We start from the raw sequence: 17731 nt of genomic DNA, 5'->3' as shown, positions 1-17731 counted from the left end.
TCGGGGTTGTGCATGATTTAATATTTTGGATGTTAATGGGCTTATTTCTACACTTTTATACTATTTTTGGGACTGACCTATTAACCGAAGGCCCAGCCCAAATTGCTATTTTTTGCCTATTTTAGAGTTTTGCCGAAAAGGAATATCAAACGGAGTCCAAATGGAATGAAACCTTTGGGAGCGTTATTTTTGGAACAAACATGATCCAGGAGACTTGGAGTGGATGTTAAGCAATCAACGAGGCGGCCAAGTGGCAGGGGCGCGCCCACCCCCCTCGGCACACCCTCCACCCTCGTGGGCCCCTTGTTGATCGACCGACCTACTTCTTCCTCCTATATATATCCATATACCCTGCAAACATCCAGGAGCACTACGAAACCCTATTTCCACTACCTCAACCTTCTGTACCAAAGAGATCCCATCTTGGGGCCTTTTCCGGAGCTCTGCTGGAAGGGGCATTGATCACGGAGGGCCTGTACATCAACTCCATGGCCCCTCTTATGATGTGTGAGTAGTTTACTTCAGACCTTCGGGTCCATAGCTAGTAGCTAGATGGCTTCTTCTCTCTCTTTGGATCTCAATACAAAGTTCTCCTCAATTCTCTTGAAGATCTATTCGATGTAATCTTCTTTTGCGGTGTGTTTGTCGAGATCCGATGAATTGTGGGTTTATGATCAAGTTTATCTATGAACAATATTTGAATCTCCTCTGAACTCTTTTATGTATGATTGGTTTATCTTTGCAAGTCTCTTTGAATTATCAGTTTGGTTTGGCCTACTATATTGATCTTTCTTGCAATGGGAGAAGTGCTCAGCTTTGGGTTCAATCTTGCGCTGCTCGATCCCAGTGACAAAAAGGGAACCGACACGTATTGTATTGTTTCCATCGAGGATAAAAAGATGGGGTTTACATCATATTTCATGAGTTTATCCCTCTACATCATGTCATCTTTCTTAAGGCGTTACTCTGTTCTTATGAACTTAATACTCTAGATGCATGCTGGATAGCGGTCGATGTGTGGAGTAATAGTACTAGATGTAGAATCGTTTCGGTCTACTTGTCTCGGACGTGATGCCTATATACATGATCATGCCTAGATATTCTCATAATTATTCGCTTTTCTATCAATTGCTCGACAGTAATTTGTTCACCCATCGTAATACTTATGCTTTCTTGAGAGAAGCCACTAGTGAAACCTATGGCCCCCGGGTCTATTCTCCATTATACAAGTTTCCAATCTACTTTATTTTGCAATCTTTACTTCCAATCTACATCATAAAAATACCAACAATATTTATCTTATTATTATCATCTCTACCAGATGTCACTCTTGCAAGTGGCCGTGAAGGGATTGACAACCCCTTTATCGCGTTAGTTGCGAGGTTCTTATTTGTTTGTGTAGGTACGAGTTGACTCGCACGTGGTCTCCTACTGGATTGATACCTTGGTTCTCAAAAACTGAGGTAAATACTTACGCTGCTTTACTGCATCACCCTTTCCTCTTCAAGGGAAAACCAACGCCAGTGCTCAAGAGGTAGCAGGGCGCGCCCCTATCTCGTGGCCACCTCGGGGACCCCTCTTACTTGTTCCCGATGCCAAAACCTCTTATATATACCCAAACTTCCAGAACATAACCTAGATCAGGAGTTCCGTCGCCGCAAGCCTCTTTAGCCACCGAAAACCAATCTAGACCCGTTTCGGCACCCTGCGGGAGGGGGGAATCCCTCTCCGGTGGCCATCTTCATGATCCCGGGGCTCTCCATGATGAGGAGAGAGTAGTTCACCCTCGGGGTTGAGGGTATGTACCAGTACCTATGTGTTTGATCTCTCTCTCTCTCGTGTTCTTGATATGGCACGATCTTGATGTACCGCGATCTTTGCTATTATAGTTGGATCTTATGATGTTTCTCCCCCTCTATCTCCTTGTGATTAATTGAGTTTTCCCTTTGAAGTTATCTTATCCGATTGAGTTTTCTCTCGTGTTCATAATTCTTTCATACACGTCACTCTTGATTCATTGCACATCCCGGTACACCGCCGGAGGCATTCATATAGAGTCATATCTTGTTCTTAGTATCGAGTTGTAATTCTTGAGTTGTAAGTAAATAAAAGTGTAATAGTCATCATTATTAGAGCATTATCCCATGTGAGGAAAGGATGATGGAGACTATGATTCCCCCATAAGTCGAGATGAGACTCTGGATGAAAAATAAAAAAAATGTGAAAAAAGAGGCCATAAAAAAAGAGAAGGCCCCAAAAAAATGAGAGAAAAAGAGAGAAGGGGCAATGCTACTATCCTTTTACTGCACTTGTGCTTCAAAGTAGCACCATGATCTTCATGATAGAGAGTCTCCTATGTTGTCACTTTCATATACTAGTGGGAATCTCTCATTATAGAACTTGGCTTGTATATTGCAATGATGGGCTTCCTCAAAATGCCCTAGGTCTTCGTGAGCAAGCGAGTTGGATGCAGACCCACTTAGTTCCTTTTTGAGCTTTCATACACTTATAGCTCTAGTGCATCCGTTGCATGGCAATCCCTACTCACTCACATTGATATCTATTGATGGGCATATCCATATCCCGTTGATACGCCTAGTTGATGTGAGACCATCTTCCTCCTTTTTGTCTTCTGCACAACCACCATTCTATTCCACCTATAGTGTTATGTCCATGGCTCATGCTCATGTATTGTGTGAAAGTTTAAAAGGTTTGAGAATACTAAAGCATGAAACAATTGCTTGGCTTGTCATCGGGGTTGTGCATGATTTGAGTATTTTGTATGATGAAGATGGAGCATAGCCAGACTATATGATTGTGTAGGGATAAGCTTTCTTTGGCCATGTTATTTTGAGAAGACATGATTGCTTTGTTAGTATGCTTGAAGTATTATTATTTTTATGTCAATATTAAACTTTTGTCTTGAATCTTATGGATCTGAATATTCATGCCACAATAAAGAGAATTACATTGAAAAATATGTTAGGTAGCATTCCACATCAAAAATTCTGTTTTTATCATTTACCTACTTGAGCACGAGCAGGAATTAAGCTTGGGGATGCTTCATACGTCTCCAACGTATCTATAATATTTGATTGTTCATGCTATTATATTAAAAACCTTGTATGTTTTATATGCATTTATATGATTTTTGGGACTAACCTATTAACCTAGAGCCGAGTGCCAGTTTCTCTTTTTTTTCCATGTTTTTGAGTATCGCAAAAAAGGAAAACCAAATGGAGTCCAATTGACCTGAAATTTCATGCATATCATTTTTGGACCAGAAGAAGCCCACGGAGTACCGGAGATGGGCCAGAAGAGCCCCGAAGCCACCACGAGGGTGGGGGCGTGCCCCCCTATCTCGTGGCCGCCTCGGTGACCCCCTGACTCGTTCCCGATGCCAAAACCTCTTATATATGCCCAAACTTCTAGAACATAACCTAGATCGGGAGTTCCACCGCCACAAGCCTCTGTAGCCACCGAAAACCAATCTAGACCCGTTTCGGCACTCTGCCGGAGGGGGGAATCCCTCTCCGGTTGCCATCTTCATCATCCCGGCGCTCTCCATGACGAGGAGGGAGTAGTTCACCCTCGAGGCTGAGGGTTTGTACCAGTAGCTATGTGTTTGATATCTCTCTCTCTTTCTCGTGTTCTTGACATGGCACGATCTTGATGTACCACGAGCTTTGCTATCATAGTTGGATCTTATGATGTTTCTCCCCCTCTATCTCCTTGTCATTAATTGAGTTTTCCCTTTGAAGTTATCTTATCAGTTTGAGTCTTTAAGGATTTGAGAACACATGATGTATGTCTTGCATGTGCTTATCTGTGGTGACAATGGGATATTCATGTGATCCACTTGATCTATGTTTTGGTGATCAACTTGCGAGTTCTGTGACCTTGTGAACTTATGCATAGGTGTTGGCACACGTTTTCATCTTGACTCTTCGGTAGAAACTTTGGGGCACTCTTTGAAGTTCTTTGTGTTGGTTTAATAGATGAATCTGAGATTGTGTGATGCATATCGTACAATCATACCCATAGATACTTGAGGTGACATTGGAGTATCTATGTGAAATTAGGGTTTTGGTTGATTTGTGTCTCAAGGTGTTATTTTACTATGAACTCTAGGGCTGTTTGTGACACTTATAGGAATAGCCCAATGGATTGATCGGAAAGAATAACTTTGAGGTGGTTTCGTACCCTACAATAATCTCTTCGTTTGTTCTCCGCTATTAGTGACTTTGGAGTGACTCTTTGTTACATGTTGGGGGATAGTTATATGATCCGATTATGTTATTATTATTGAGAGAACTTGCAGTAGTGAAAGAAAGAACCCTAGGCCTTGTTTCGAAGCATTGCACTACCGTTTGTGCTCATTTTTATCATTATTTACCTTGCTGTTTTTATATTTTTCAGATTACAAAAACCTATATCTACCATCCATATTGCACTTGTATCACCATTTATTCGCCGAACTAGTGCACCTATACAATTTACTATTGTATTGGGTGTGTTGGGGACACAAGAGACTCTTTGTTATTTGGTTGCAGGGTTGTTTGAGAGAGACCATCTTCATCCTACGCCTCCCATGTATTGATAAACCTTAGGTCATCCACTTGAGGGAAATTTGCTACTGTCCTACAAACCTCTGCACTTGGAGGCCAACAACGTCTACAAGAAGAAGGTTATGTAGTAGACATCAAGCTCTTTTCTGGCACCGTTGCCGGGGAGGTTAGTGCTTGAAGGTATATCTTTAGATCTTGCAATTGAATCTTTTAGTTTGTTGTTTTATCACTAGTTTAGTCTATAAAATAAAACTACAAAAATGGAATTAAGGTTGCCTCATATGCTTCATCTTTTTAATGTCTTTCGTGAAAATAAGGATTCCAATAATTGTGCCAAAGTGTTAGAAGAAGAATGCATTAAAATGTTTGGTACTAAATCTTTGGATGATGAGCATGGTTGCAATGTTGTTAGTATGAATCCTTTGAATATCCATGATGCTAATGATATGCAAAGCCACAAGCTTGGGGATGCTATGTTTGATGAATATGATATTTTTAGTCCTCCAAGTTTTGATGAGAATATTTATTATGATGAAAGCATTCCTCCTATTTATGATGATTATATTGATGAAACTGGGTTTGGAAGAGTGTCAACTTTAGGAAGTAATGATCCCACTATTTTGGAGGGTGTTGAATCTTATTGTGATAATTATGAAATTGGGTTTGGAGAGGTCCTGACTTTAGTTAATGTTAATCCCACTATTTTGGAAGAGTGTCAACTTTGCATACATGTGGACCGTGTTAAGAACATGTTTTGTGATAGCTATATTGTTGAATTTTTTTATAATCCTACATGTAATTATTATGAGGGAGGAACATATGCTTGTAGGAATTGCAATAATATCAAGTTTCCTCTCTATGTGTTGAAAATCTTGAATATTTGCTTGTTTTACCTTCCTATGCAAGTTGATTCTTGTTCCCACAAGTTGTTTGCTCAAAAAATCTCTATTCATAGGAAGTGGCTTAGACTTAGATGTGTTTGTCATATGCTTCATGATGCTCCTGTTATGTTTCAATTCTTATATTTTATGTGAGCATCATGCCTAGCTAGGGGCGTTAAACGATAGCGCTTGTTGGGAGGCAACCCAATTTTATTTTTGTTATTTGCTTTTTTCTCCTGTTTAGTAATATACATAATTCATATATCCTCTGTTTAGATGTGGTTTTTTATTTAATTAGTGTTTGTGCCAAGTAGAACCTTTGGGAAGACTTGGGTGAAGTCTTTGCGATCTTGCTGTAAAAAACAAAAACTTTTGCGCTCACGAGATTAGCTGCCATTTTTTTTACTGCAGAGTGCGTTTAGGTTGATTCTTTTTGCAGATGATTAATAGAAAAATTCCTAAGGTCCACCAATTTATTTCAGAATTTTTGGAGTGACAGAAGTATTCGAATGATACAGATTACTATAGACTGTTCAGTTTTTGACAAATTCTGTTTTCATTGTGTTGTTTGCTTATTTTGATGAATCTATGAGTAGTATCGGAGGGTATAAACCATAGAGAAGTTGGAATACAGTACATATTACACCAATATGAATTTAGAATGAGTTCACAACAGTACTTAAGTGGTGATTTATTTTCTTATACTAACGGAGCTTACGAGTTTTCTGTTAAGTTTTGTGTTGTGAAGTTTTCAAGTTTGGGGTAAAGATTCGATGGATTATGGAATAAGGAGTGCCAAGAGCCTAAGCTTGGGGATGCCCAAGGCACCCCAAGGTAATATTCAAGGACAACCAAGAGCCTAAGGTTGGGGATGCCCCAGATGGCATCCCTTCTTTCGTCTTCATTCATCGGTAACTTTACTTGGAGCTATATTTTTATTCACCACATGATATGTGTTTTGCTTGGAGCGTCATTTTATTTTATTTTGCTTTGACTGCTGTTTGAATAAAATACCAAGATCTAAAATTCTTAAATGTTAGGGAGTCTTCACATAGTTACATAATTATTCAACTACTCATTGATCTTTAGTTATATCTTTCGGAGTAGTTTGTCATTTGCTCTAGTGCTTCACTTTTATCCTTTTAGAGCACGGCGGTGGGTTTATTTTGAAGAAATAGATGAACTCTCATGCTTCACTTATATTATTTTGAGAGTCTTTAGAACAGAATGGTAGTTTGCTTTGGTTATGAAAATAGTCCTAATATGATGGGCATCCAAGATGGGTATAATAAAAACTTTCATATAAAGGGCATTGAATACTATAAGAAGTTTGATACTAGATGATTGTTTTGAGATATGAAGATGGTGATATTAGAGTCATCCTAGTGAGTAGTTGTGAATTTGAGAAATACTTGTGTTAAAGTGTGTGATTCCCGTAGCATGCACGTATGGTGAACCGTTATGTGATGAAGTCGGAGCATGATTTATTTATTGATTGTCTTCCTTATGAGTGGCGGTCGGGGACGAGAGATGGTCTTTCCCTACCAATCTATCCCCCTAGGAGCATGCGCGTAGTATTTCGTTTCGATAACTAATAGATTTTTTCAATAAGTATGTGAGTTCTTTATTACTAATGTTGAGTCCATGGATTATACACACTCTGACCCTTCCACCATGGCTAGCCTCTCTAATACCGCGCAACTTTCGCCAGTACCATAAACCCACCATTTACCTTCCTCAAAACAGCCACCATACCTACCTATTATGGCATTTCCATAGCCATTCTAAGATACATTGCCATGCAACTTTCCACCGTTCCATTTATTATGACACGCTTCATCATTGTCATATTGCTTTGCATGATTAGGTAGTTGACATCGTATTTGTGGCAAAGCCACTGTTCATAATTCTTTCATACACGTCACTCTTGATTCATTGCACATCCCGGTACACCGCCGGAGGCATTCATATAGAGTCATATCTTGTTCTTAGTATCGAGTTGTAATTCTTGAGTTGTAAGTAAATAAAAGTGTAATAGTCATCATTATTAGAGCATTATCCCATGTGAGGAAAGGATGATGGAGACTATGATTCCCCCATAAGTCGAGATGAGACTCTGGATGAAAAATAAAAAAAATGTGAAAAAAGAGGCCATAAAAAAAGAGAAGGCCCCAAAAAAATGAGAGAAAAAGAGAGAAGGGGCAATGCTACTATCCTTTTACTGCACTTGTGCTTCAAAGTAGCACCATGATCTTCATGATAGAGAGTCTCCTATGTTGTCACTTTCATATACTAGTGGGAATCTCTCATTATAGAACTTGGCTTGTATATTGCAATGATGGGCTTCCTCAAAATGCCCTAGGTCTTCGTGAGCAAGCGAGTTGGATGCAGACCCACTTAGTTCCTTTTTGAGCTTTCATACACTTATAGCTCTAGTGCATCCGTTGCATGGCAATCCCTACTCACTCACATTGATATCTATTGATGGGCATATCCATATCCCGTTGATACGCCTAGTTGATGTGAGACCATCTTCCTCCTTTTTGTCTTCTGCACAACCACCATTCTATTCCACCTATAGTGTTATGTCCATGGCTCATGCTCATGTATTGTGTGAAAGTTTAAAAGGTTTGAGAATACTAAAGCATGAAACAATTGCTTGGCTTGTCATCGGGGTTGTGCATGATTTGAGTATTTTGTATGATGAAGATGGAGCATAGCCAGACTATATGATTGTGTAGGGATAAGCTTTCTTTGGCCATGTTATTTTGAGAAGACATGATTGCTTTGTTAGTATGCTTGAAGTATTATTATTTTTATGTCAATATTAAACTTTTGTCTTGAATCTTATGGATCTGAATATTCATGCCACAATAAAGAGAATTACATTGAAAAATATGTTAGGTAGCATTCCACATCAAAAATTCTGTTTTTATCATTTACCTACTTGAGCACGAGCAGGAATTAAGCTTGGGGATGCTTCATACGTCTCCAACGTATCTATAATATTTGATTGTTCATGCTATTATATTAAAAACCTTGTATGTTTTATATGCATTTATATGATTTTTGGGACTAACCTATTAACCTAGAGCCGAGTGCCAGTTTCTCTTTTTTTTCCATGTTTTTGAGTATCGCAAAAAAGGAAAACCAAATGGAGTCCAATTGACCTGAAATTTCATGCATATCATTTTTGGACCAGAAGAAGCCCACGGAGTACCGGAGATGGGCCAGAAGAGCCCCGAAGCCACCACGAGGGTGGGGGCGTGCCCCCCTATCTCATGGCCGCCTCGGTGACCCCCTGACTCGTTCCCGATGCCAAAACCTCTTATATATGCCCAAACTTCTAGAACATAACCTAGATCGGGAGTTCCACCGCCACAAGCCTCTGTAGCCACCGAAAACCAATCTAGACCCGTTTCGGCACTCTGCCGGAGGGGGGAATCCCTCTTCGGTTGCCATCTTCATCATCCCGGCGCTCTCCATGACGAGGAGGGAGTAGTTCACCCTCGAGGCTGAGGGTTTGTACCAGTAGCTATGTGTTTGATATCTCTCTCTCTTTCTCGTGTTCTTGACATGGCACGATCTTGATGTACCACGAGCTTTGCTATCATAGTTGGATCTTATGATGTTTCTCCCCCTCTATCTCCTTGTCATTAATTGAGTTTTCCCTTTGAAGTTATCTTATCAGTTTGAGTCTTTAAGGATTTGAGAACACTTGATGTATGTATTGCATGTGCTTATCTGTGGTGACAATGGGATATTCACGTGATCCACTTGATGTATGTTTTGGTGATCAACTTGCGAGTTCTGTGACCTTGTGAACTTATGCATAGGGTTGGCACACGTTTTCGTCTTGACTCTTCGGTAGAAACTTTGGGGCACTCTTTGAAGTTCTTTGTGTTAGTTGAATAGATGAATCTGAGATTGTGTGATGCATATCGTATAATCATACCCGCGGATACTTAAGGTGACATTGGAGTATCTAGGTGACATTAGGGTTTTGGTTGATTTGTGTCTTAAGGTGTTATTTTACTACGAACTCTAGGGCTGTTTGTGACACTTATAGGAATAGCCCAATGGATTGATCGGAAAGAATAACTTTGAGGTCGTTTCGTACCCTACAATAAGCTCTTCGTTTGTTTTCCACTATTAGTGACTTTGGTGTGACTCCTTGTTGCATGCTGAGGGACAGTTATATGACCCGATTATGTTATTATCGTTGAGAGAACTTGCACTAGTGAAAGTATGTACCCTAGGCCTTGTTTCGAAGCAATGCAATACCATTTGTGCTCATTTTTATCATTAGTTACCTTGCTGTTTTTATATTTTCAGATTACAAAAACCTATATCTACCATCCATATTGCACTTGTATCACCATCTCTTCAACGAACTAGTGCACCTATACAATTTACTATTGTATTGGGTGTGTTGGGGACACAAGAGACTCTTTGTTATTTGGTTGCAGGGTTGTTTGAGAGAGACCATCTTCATCCTACGTCTCCCACGGATTGATAAACCTTAGGTCATCCACTTGGGGAAAATTTGCTATTGTCCTACAAACCTCTGCACTTGGAGGCCCAACAACGTGTAACACTCCAAAATTTTTGATTTGGTTTTTATCAAATTCTTTATTTAATTGGGAGGAGGTCATTTAATTTTTTTCTTCTAAAAGACTCTCCTTCTCAAAATTTTCATTTGTGACAAGTATTTTTTTTGGGTTCTTCCCAATCTTGATCTTTGGTCTTAAGGGTTTTTTATCTTGTGTTGGCTCAACACAAATAACATTGGAAGGTTTCTGCAATCCTTTTTATTAAAAATAATTCCAATAGAATTATGGATTTATTATTCCCCATTCAGAAAGTATCCTCTTGCCATGGCCTACGTAGAAAATTTTCTTCCAATACCCACCTCCCCACTTTGGGTCAAGCCAAGCATCCTATTACAGCAAGTCTCAACTTCTTTTAGTTTTTATTCTATTTATTTTATCCTCAAAACCATTTACTGTCATTTATTTGGGCCTTGATGATTTACAAAGGAACCACCAGATTTCCTTTGAGTCTTGGTCCCAAATAAACTCCTCTGGCTAGTCCTTAGTACCCTCAACCTAGATCCGTCAAGATCTGCTAGTCCACAGTTCAAAATTTTCAAAATTTGCTTGCTGCAAGTTTGGACCAGATTTGCCATTTTTGGTGATATTCATTCTTTTTCTCCCCCTAAAAATCTGAGATAAATCGGCAGCCTCTAGATGCATCAAGAGACCACTTCACCAAGTCCCAGCACCAGAATTTTTTTTCAGGTGCTCAAAACATTTCGTCGAACAGTTGGTGTGCACTGTTTCTGTTCAAATTCATAAAATTCAGTGTTTTAGTTCAGAGACAGTGTCGTTTTCTATAGAAATGCGGCGTCAATCTCGCCAGTGCATGCGTTGGCACCTTGCTCCCTGCTCCTCCTTCTTATCTAGTGCGCCGCACGGTCGTTTGGACGGGCGCAAGCATCAGTGGCGACGTGTCTCACCAACGCCGACATCTTCCGCGGTGGCAAAGCCGCCCGTGGCGGTCAGCAGGAACCCGCCCTGCCATACGGTGCCGTCCAGCACCACCTAAACCACCAGAAGCCTCCGCGTGGCCATCCTCTTCCCCGTGCGTGCTGCAGCACAGTCACCGTGGCCTGAGAGGCGCAGAGCGTGCTCTCTTCCCCCGACGAGCCCGTGAGGCCGTTCTGTCGAAACCATGGGAGAAAATCAAATCCGACCAAGGTTAGCCGTTGTATGGAGCCAGTGGACCAACCGCAGCTGCCCAGTCACCTAAACCTCCTGCCCGACCACTGCCTTGTCGTAATTGCTCGCTGGAGAAATCTCGTCCTCGGCAACCGCCTTGGGCCGGCTATAAAAGGAGGCCCCGAGCTCATTCTCGACCCAGCACCTCCCCCTCCTCGCCTCAGAACCTCGCCACGCTCATCAGAAGGCCTCGGGAGAGCCTTCTTCCCTGACTCCAGCCTCCCCGATCCGCTTCGGGCTCTGGCAAGGTTCTCTCTGGTGAGGGCACCCCCGCCTCCCAAACCTTGCCAGCAGCCTCCTAGTGCACCCACTCTTCTAACCCGAGCCCCAATTTGATGTTTGCAGCCCTCCTCTGCGAGATCCATCACCGCCCGAACCACCATCCGCCGGAGTGGACGCTGCCGTTGACGTGGTGCTCGCCGATGACCACCTCCACCACCCACAGACGCAGGAGAGCTCCATGAGTCCGTAGGTACCATCCCCTCCCCCTACCTCGCCGTGGATCGACGCCAGCGACCACCGCAAGCCTCAGGCGCCGGTGGCTCTGTTTTGATTTTTAAACCTGATGGGTTGGACCCGCTCGTCAGCCTCTCCCCTTCTATTCAAACCGTTTTCTGTTGGCGCCTTCGGCCCGTATGTGTTCTCTACTCTGGAAGGCGTATTCCAATCGAAGCGTTTTCTGTGTTTCTAAACTAGCCCCTAGAAAGATTCTGTTTCATCACAGATTAGTCCCTGGACTAAAACCTTAATAACTTTTAAACAAAAGATGATTTTGAGTTGATTCTTGTTCTATAATCTTTATTTTTCTATCTAGTTTTTATCATATTTATTTGGAAAATATTTGGAAACAATTTTATGCACACACGGTATTTACGTTAGTATCCAATTTCTCTTATACCGTAGATACCGAAGGAGGTGACGGAACCGCAAACTTCACCGAGCTAGACTCCGACTACTCCGAAGCAGGCAAGCATGTTTGAACCTTTGATATGATGAATGTTTTGCATGTTTGCTTGAGTAGTTTCCTCATGGCATGTTTACATAAGCATTAGTGAATGTTATATTTTATGCAAGGCAAGCTACAAGTCAGCGTCGAAGTTTGATGTGTCCTTATGATGGTGAGATAACCTGGTCATGTGGTGGCATGATAGGTTGTAAGCTGGTATTGTTGAAGCATGCCAGCCTTTTGTCAACCGTGTAACACCAGTATCAATGTGGATCAAGTCTTGTTCCCTTCCGTGCTACCACATGTTTTCTGCAAAGGATACGGTTTAGTAAGTTGAAAACCTCTTTCCTTGTACACGCCAAATAGAGGGGCCATGATGAGGGTTCCATGGCCCTGGATTAAAGCCCGTCATCCGGTCAGGGGGCATGGGTGTTTCCGGTTGGGACCGAGAGGGGGGCACCCCTTAGAGCGTGCGATATAAATTTGATCCCATGCTATTCAAGGTTTTGGCCTCCCCGTCTTAAAGTTTTTCTTGAACGTTACCTAGGGTGATTCCTGGCAGCGGAATGTGGAATGGGTGTGTACTGGTTAGATGTGTTTCTTCTAAAATACCGTAAACGGAACTAGTCCTATGTGACTACTGAAATCCGTTGGCTGTGCGTAAAGAGTACAAACTCTACAGAGTCATAACCAGTCAAGTAACCATATCCGTGGTCAAGGACCTCGATCATCACATCAGTGTCAGTCTTCGTGTCAGTCTCAGTGACAGTCTCCGGAGAGTGAGCATGAAACCGGGAATGGTAAACCCGGCGGAATGTTATTCTTATGAATGGACTAACCAGTTTATTATTATGTACCAAGTATTCCTTGGGATGATGTTACTTTCATGAGCTACTTGAATTCGAATGACGAAATATAAGCCCTTTATGTGATGTCGCTCAAACGTCCGACTGTGGCATTCCTGTTATTTACTTTTGATATAAGCCCTTTATGCGATGTCACTCAGACATCCGACTGTGGCATTCTTGTTATTTACTTTTGATATAAGCCCTTTATGCGATGTTGCTCAGACATCCGACTGTGGCATTCTTGTTATTTACTTTTGATATAAGCCCTTTATGTGATGTCGCTCAGACGTCCGACTGTGGCATCCTTTTTATATACTTCATTTATAAGCAATTTTCGAGATGTCGCTTAGACGTCCGACTGTGGCACGCACTATCATTTACATTCCATATAAGCCCTTTATGTGGTGTCGCCCTAACGCCCGACTGCGACCTGTTAATTTATTTTTACCTTTCGAGGCGTCGCTTCAGACACCCGATCGGTCTTCAGCTATTTTATTGGGATTTCGGGAGGACTACCGCCTGACTTCCTTTTATTTATCGTGCAGTGCAAATTTATTATCTGAGTGTGCATTACTAATCTACTCATGTGCATCATGTTTGCATTTGTTATATCTTATGTCCAAACTGTCTTACGAGTACATTCAAAGTACTCACCTGGCTTGTTGATTTGGCCAGATGTTGACGAAGGCAATCTTATGGATGAAGAGTTCGTTAGCGATTCCGACGCCTAGATGAGTCCCAGTCAGTCCCGTGCGATCCTGTATTTGGCCACTTGTATTATATATGCTTCCGCTACCCAAATAAATTCATCGAGCCTCACTCCAGCGCTCGATGAGCTGTAAGATTTTGGAGTCATGTCACCCACATCACTGTGACATATCCACCACCACCTTTATTACGAGTCAGTAGTTATGCCACCATACCCCCTTTGTGTCATATCCTCCTTTATGTATAATATCGGCATGCTTGTAATAAATTGTTGAGCAGCCTCAGCTCAACCTTGTATAATATTTAGTACTTCTGGACTTCTGTATCAAGGATTTGTCTGCTAGTAAGGAGGATTCTTCTTTACTGGTCTGCTAAAATGGTCGGTTTTTCAATAAATTTTTTATTGGAAATCCGGTCATGACAACCTTGGTATCAGAGCCAGGCTAACTTTAGGAAGCCACTCGGTGCGATCGCTAATCAGTTATTAGCGTATTAAGTGCTATTTTAAGCATTTTGCAAATGTAGCAATTTTCTGTTAGTCATCATAAATTTATGATTTGACTATTCGGAATTTTTGTCTACCTTTGTAGATGGCTGGCAGCGACTGTGAGTCACAGGTGTTCGCCAATGTACCTGAGGGGTTTGTCAAGCTTCTCGTTTCCATCACCAATGTCGCGATCGGGCCATCAACTCGTCCAGAGTTCACACTCTACTAGCACAAGATTAGCGACAGCGTGTCTATGTACCAGGCCGCGATGCAATTCAAGGGAGGACATTATGAGACACGCCGCTTCTGATTTGTGGGAAGGGCCATGCCTACGGAGAGGCATGCCATGCAGATGGCTGCCCGTGAGGCGATAGCCCGTCTCCGGGATGCTCTTCCTTCGATGAAGACTCGTCGCTACCGCTACCTCCCATGCCATGTGCCATACACTTGTCACTATGTGTTCTCTTGCGCTAGGGGAGAGAGAGATGAGGCTATTGAAATGTTGGTTGAGTATCTCAAGGCTCTTGAGGAAGCTTTTGATAACCTCGTGGACGACCTTATGGCTGCTCGTATGGACTTTGTTCAGGGCTGTTCTGCCAACAAGAGGGAGCTCCTCCATACAGCACCACCACTAACTTATGTCTCATCCTCAGCCTCCTATGCACCTGCCATCTTAGCCACCGCTGCTCGCCTGCCTACTACTGAGGAGTTGGACCAAGTCATTGCCCCTACTCCAGTCCGTGCTGCACCACTAGCCGCGCCCGCACCAGCTCCTCAAACCAGTACTTCGCGCCTGGAGCCTATTAGTGAGGAGGAGGTTGAGTCTCCAGCATCACTGGGTCTTACCCTCGGCAGGCAGCAGGAAGTTTTTACCATCTCCGACTGAGTGTGCCTAGTAGCCGTGTGATGTACCAGCTTGTATGATATGTTCATATGTATATAGGTTTGGTAAGAAGTAGTTTGTGTGCGCATCATGTAGGAACTCGGAGAAGTGCACTAGCCTAAATAACATGTCAGGAATGTGTACGCACATCCTGAGTGATGTATTGTATAAGTACGGCTTGCGTGTAAAATATGTACTGAGCGGTCCATCTCCATGCGCAACCAAGTATTTTCTTGAAAAATTTTGGAGTTCTTAAAATTTCCGCCTTTGCAATATTAATTATTTTTGCCACTCAGTTTTTCTCATGAATTCTGCAAAAATACCACAGAGTGGAAAATGCCTCATCCCTGGACTCGTTCTATGCCAAGTCCGCCAGAAGAAAATTATGGAACCCAGACAAGTAACAATTTCACACAGGGGCAGTCAAGTCAGCAAGGCAGTGAAACATCATTTTCTCAGGTATGCCGCCTTTATGAGCAAAGCCAGCCGCAACATCAAGAAATGATAAACCATGTGATCAATATTGGAAATCACCGTGAACCATATCAGCAGCATTCCAAATTGTCTGAACTACAAAAGACACGTCCCCCAATGTTCTCTCACACCGATAGACCTCTTGAGGCCGATGATTGGCTTTGAGACATTAAAAGGAAGTTAATTATTGCACAGTGTTCGGACCGTGAGAAGGTACTTTATGCACCTCACGGGAGCAGCTGCATCATGGTGGGAAAATTTCCTACACATGCACCCCAATGAAAATAATATCACCTGGGAAGAATTTAAAGAAGGTTTTCGTGGGACGCACATTCCCAGAAGTATTATGAAGATCAAGAAAAGAGAGTTTGATGACCTCAAGCAGAGAAGCATGACAGTGATTGAGTACAATAGTCAGTTTACTCAATTATCTCGTTATGCTAACGAAGAGCATATGACTGAAAATAAAAAGATGGAAAAATTTCTGGACGGTCTGGCACCAGCACTTAAATGCCAGCTGGTCGTACACACCTTTCCGGATTTCAAAACTCTTGTGGACAAAGCTATTACATTGGAAAATGAGCGCCGCAGCTTGGAGGATTTTCGCAAGCGCAAAAGGGACAAGACTACTCATGCTCGCAACAACCGGAACAAGACTGATCTTCAGAAAATTGGAGCAAACAAATCCACAACCATTGTTCCACGCCCAAACAAAAAATTTCACGCAAGAGACAAGGATTTTACATATCGCCCAGGTGTTACTTGCTACGCTTGTGGAGAGGAAGGACACTATGCCAAATAGTGCCCAAAGCCAAGAAACTCGGCCCCCAAGCCGAACAACAGTGGGAATAATTCAACACCCAAGCGTAACAACTTCAACCCCAATAACAATCACAAGAAGGGTCACTTGAACCATGTGACCAAGGAGGAAGCATAGGATGCCCCGGATATCGTACTCGGTACGTTCCCTGTCAACACAATACTTGCCATGGTTTTGTTTGATTCTGGAGCTTCTCACTCGTTCATTTCAAAGAAATTTGCTTTGCAACATGATTTTTCGATGCTTCCCTTGGGAAAATCCATGACCATCAAGTCCCCCGAGATTAAGCAAATCAGTCAGAGTTACTGCCAAGGTGTGGTTATTGAGATCGAGGGACTAAAGTTTCAGGCAAACCTCATTGTATTGGAAAATAAGGGGCTGGATGTTATCCTAGGAATGGTCTAGTTAACCACCAACTAGGGATTTATCGAATGCTTCAATTGGACTGTAATTCTTACTCATCATCACGGGAAGACGATAAAAGTTGCAGCTCAAAAAAGACCAATATCACGGCAACCAAAGTTGAACAAGGTGGACATTTCAGAGTTAAGAAAAGTTCCAGTGGTATGTGAGTTCCCTGACGTATTTCCCGAAGAACTACCAGGCATGCCACCAGACCGGGAAATAGAGTTCATCATTGAACTAGCACCTGGAACCACCCCCATTTAAAAGAAACCTTATAGAATGGCACCCTCCGAGTTGGTAGAATTAAAGAAGCAAATAAAAGAATTACTGGACAAAGGATTTATAAGGGCCAGCTCCTCACCTTGGGATTCACCAGTATTATTTGCCAAGAAAAAGGATGGGACACTGAGATTATGTATAGACTATCGAGCCCTCAACATGGTCACCATCAAAAACAAATGTCCGATGCCACGGAGAAATGATTTGACCAGCTCGCACAAGCCAAGGTCTTCTCAAAAATTGATTTAAGGTTGGGGTATCATCAATTAAAACTACGGATAGAAGATATCCCTAAGACAACATTCACCTCCAGATACGGATTATATGAGTCTACAGTAATGCCGTTTGGACTAACAAATGCCCCCGCATATTTTGTCCACCTCATGAACAAAGTGTTTATGAAATTTATGGACAAATTTGTTGTGGTGTTCATTGATGATATTCTGGTATACTCTAAGACCCCAGAAGAACATGCTGAACATCTTAGAATTGTACTGGGAGAATTAAGGAAACATAAGTTATACGCCAAATTCAGCAAATGCTAATTTTGGTTAAGACAGGTCGGTTTTCTAGGCCACGTATTGACCCAAGAAGGTGTTGCCGTGGACCCAGAAAAAGTCAAGGCCGTACTTGGCTGGAAATCACCAGCCAA

Source organism: Triticum aestivum, chromosome 5A (genome assembly GCF_018294505.1).
Source record: "Triticum aestivum cultivar Chinese Spring chromosome 5A, IWGSC CS RefSeq v2.1, whole genome shotgun sequence".
Taxonomy (NCBI): Eukaryota; Viridiplantae; Streptophyta; class Magnoliopsida; order Poales; family Poaceae; genus Triticum; species Triticum aestivum.
This window is presented reverse-complemented; position numbering follows the sequence as displayed.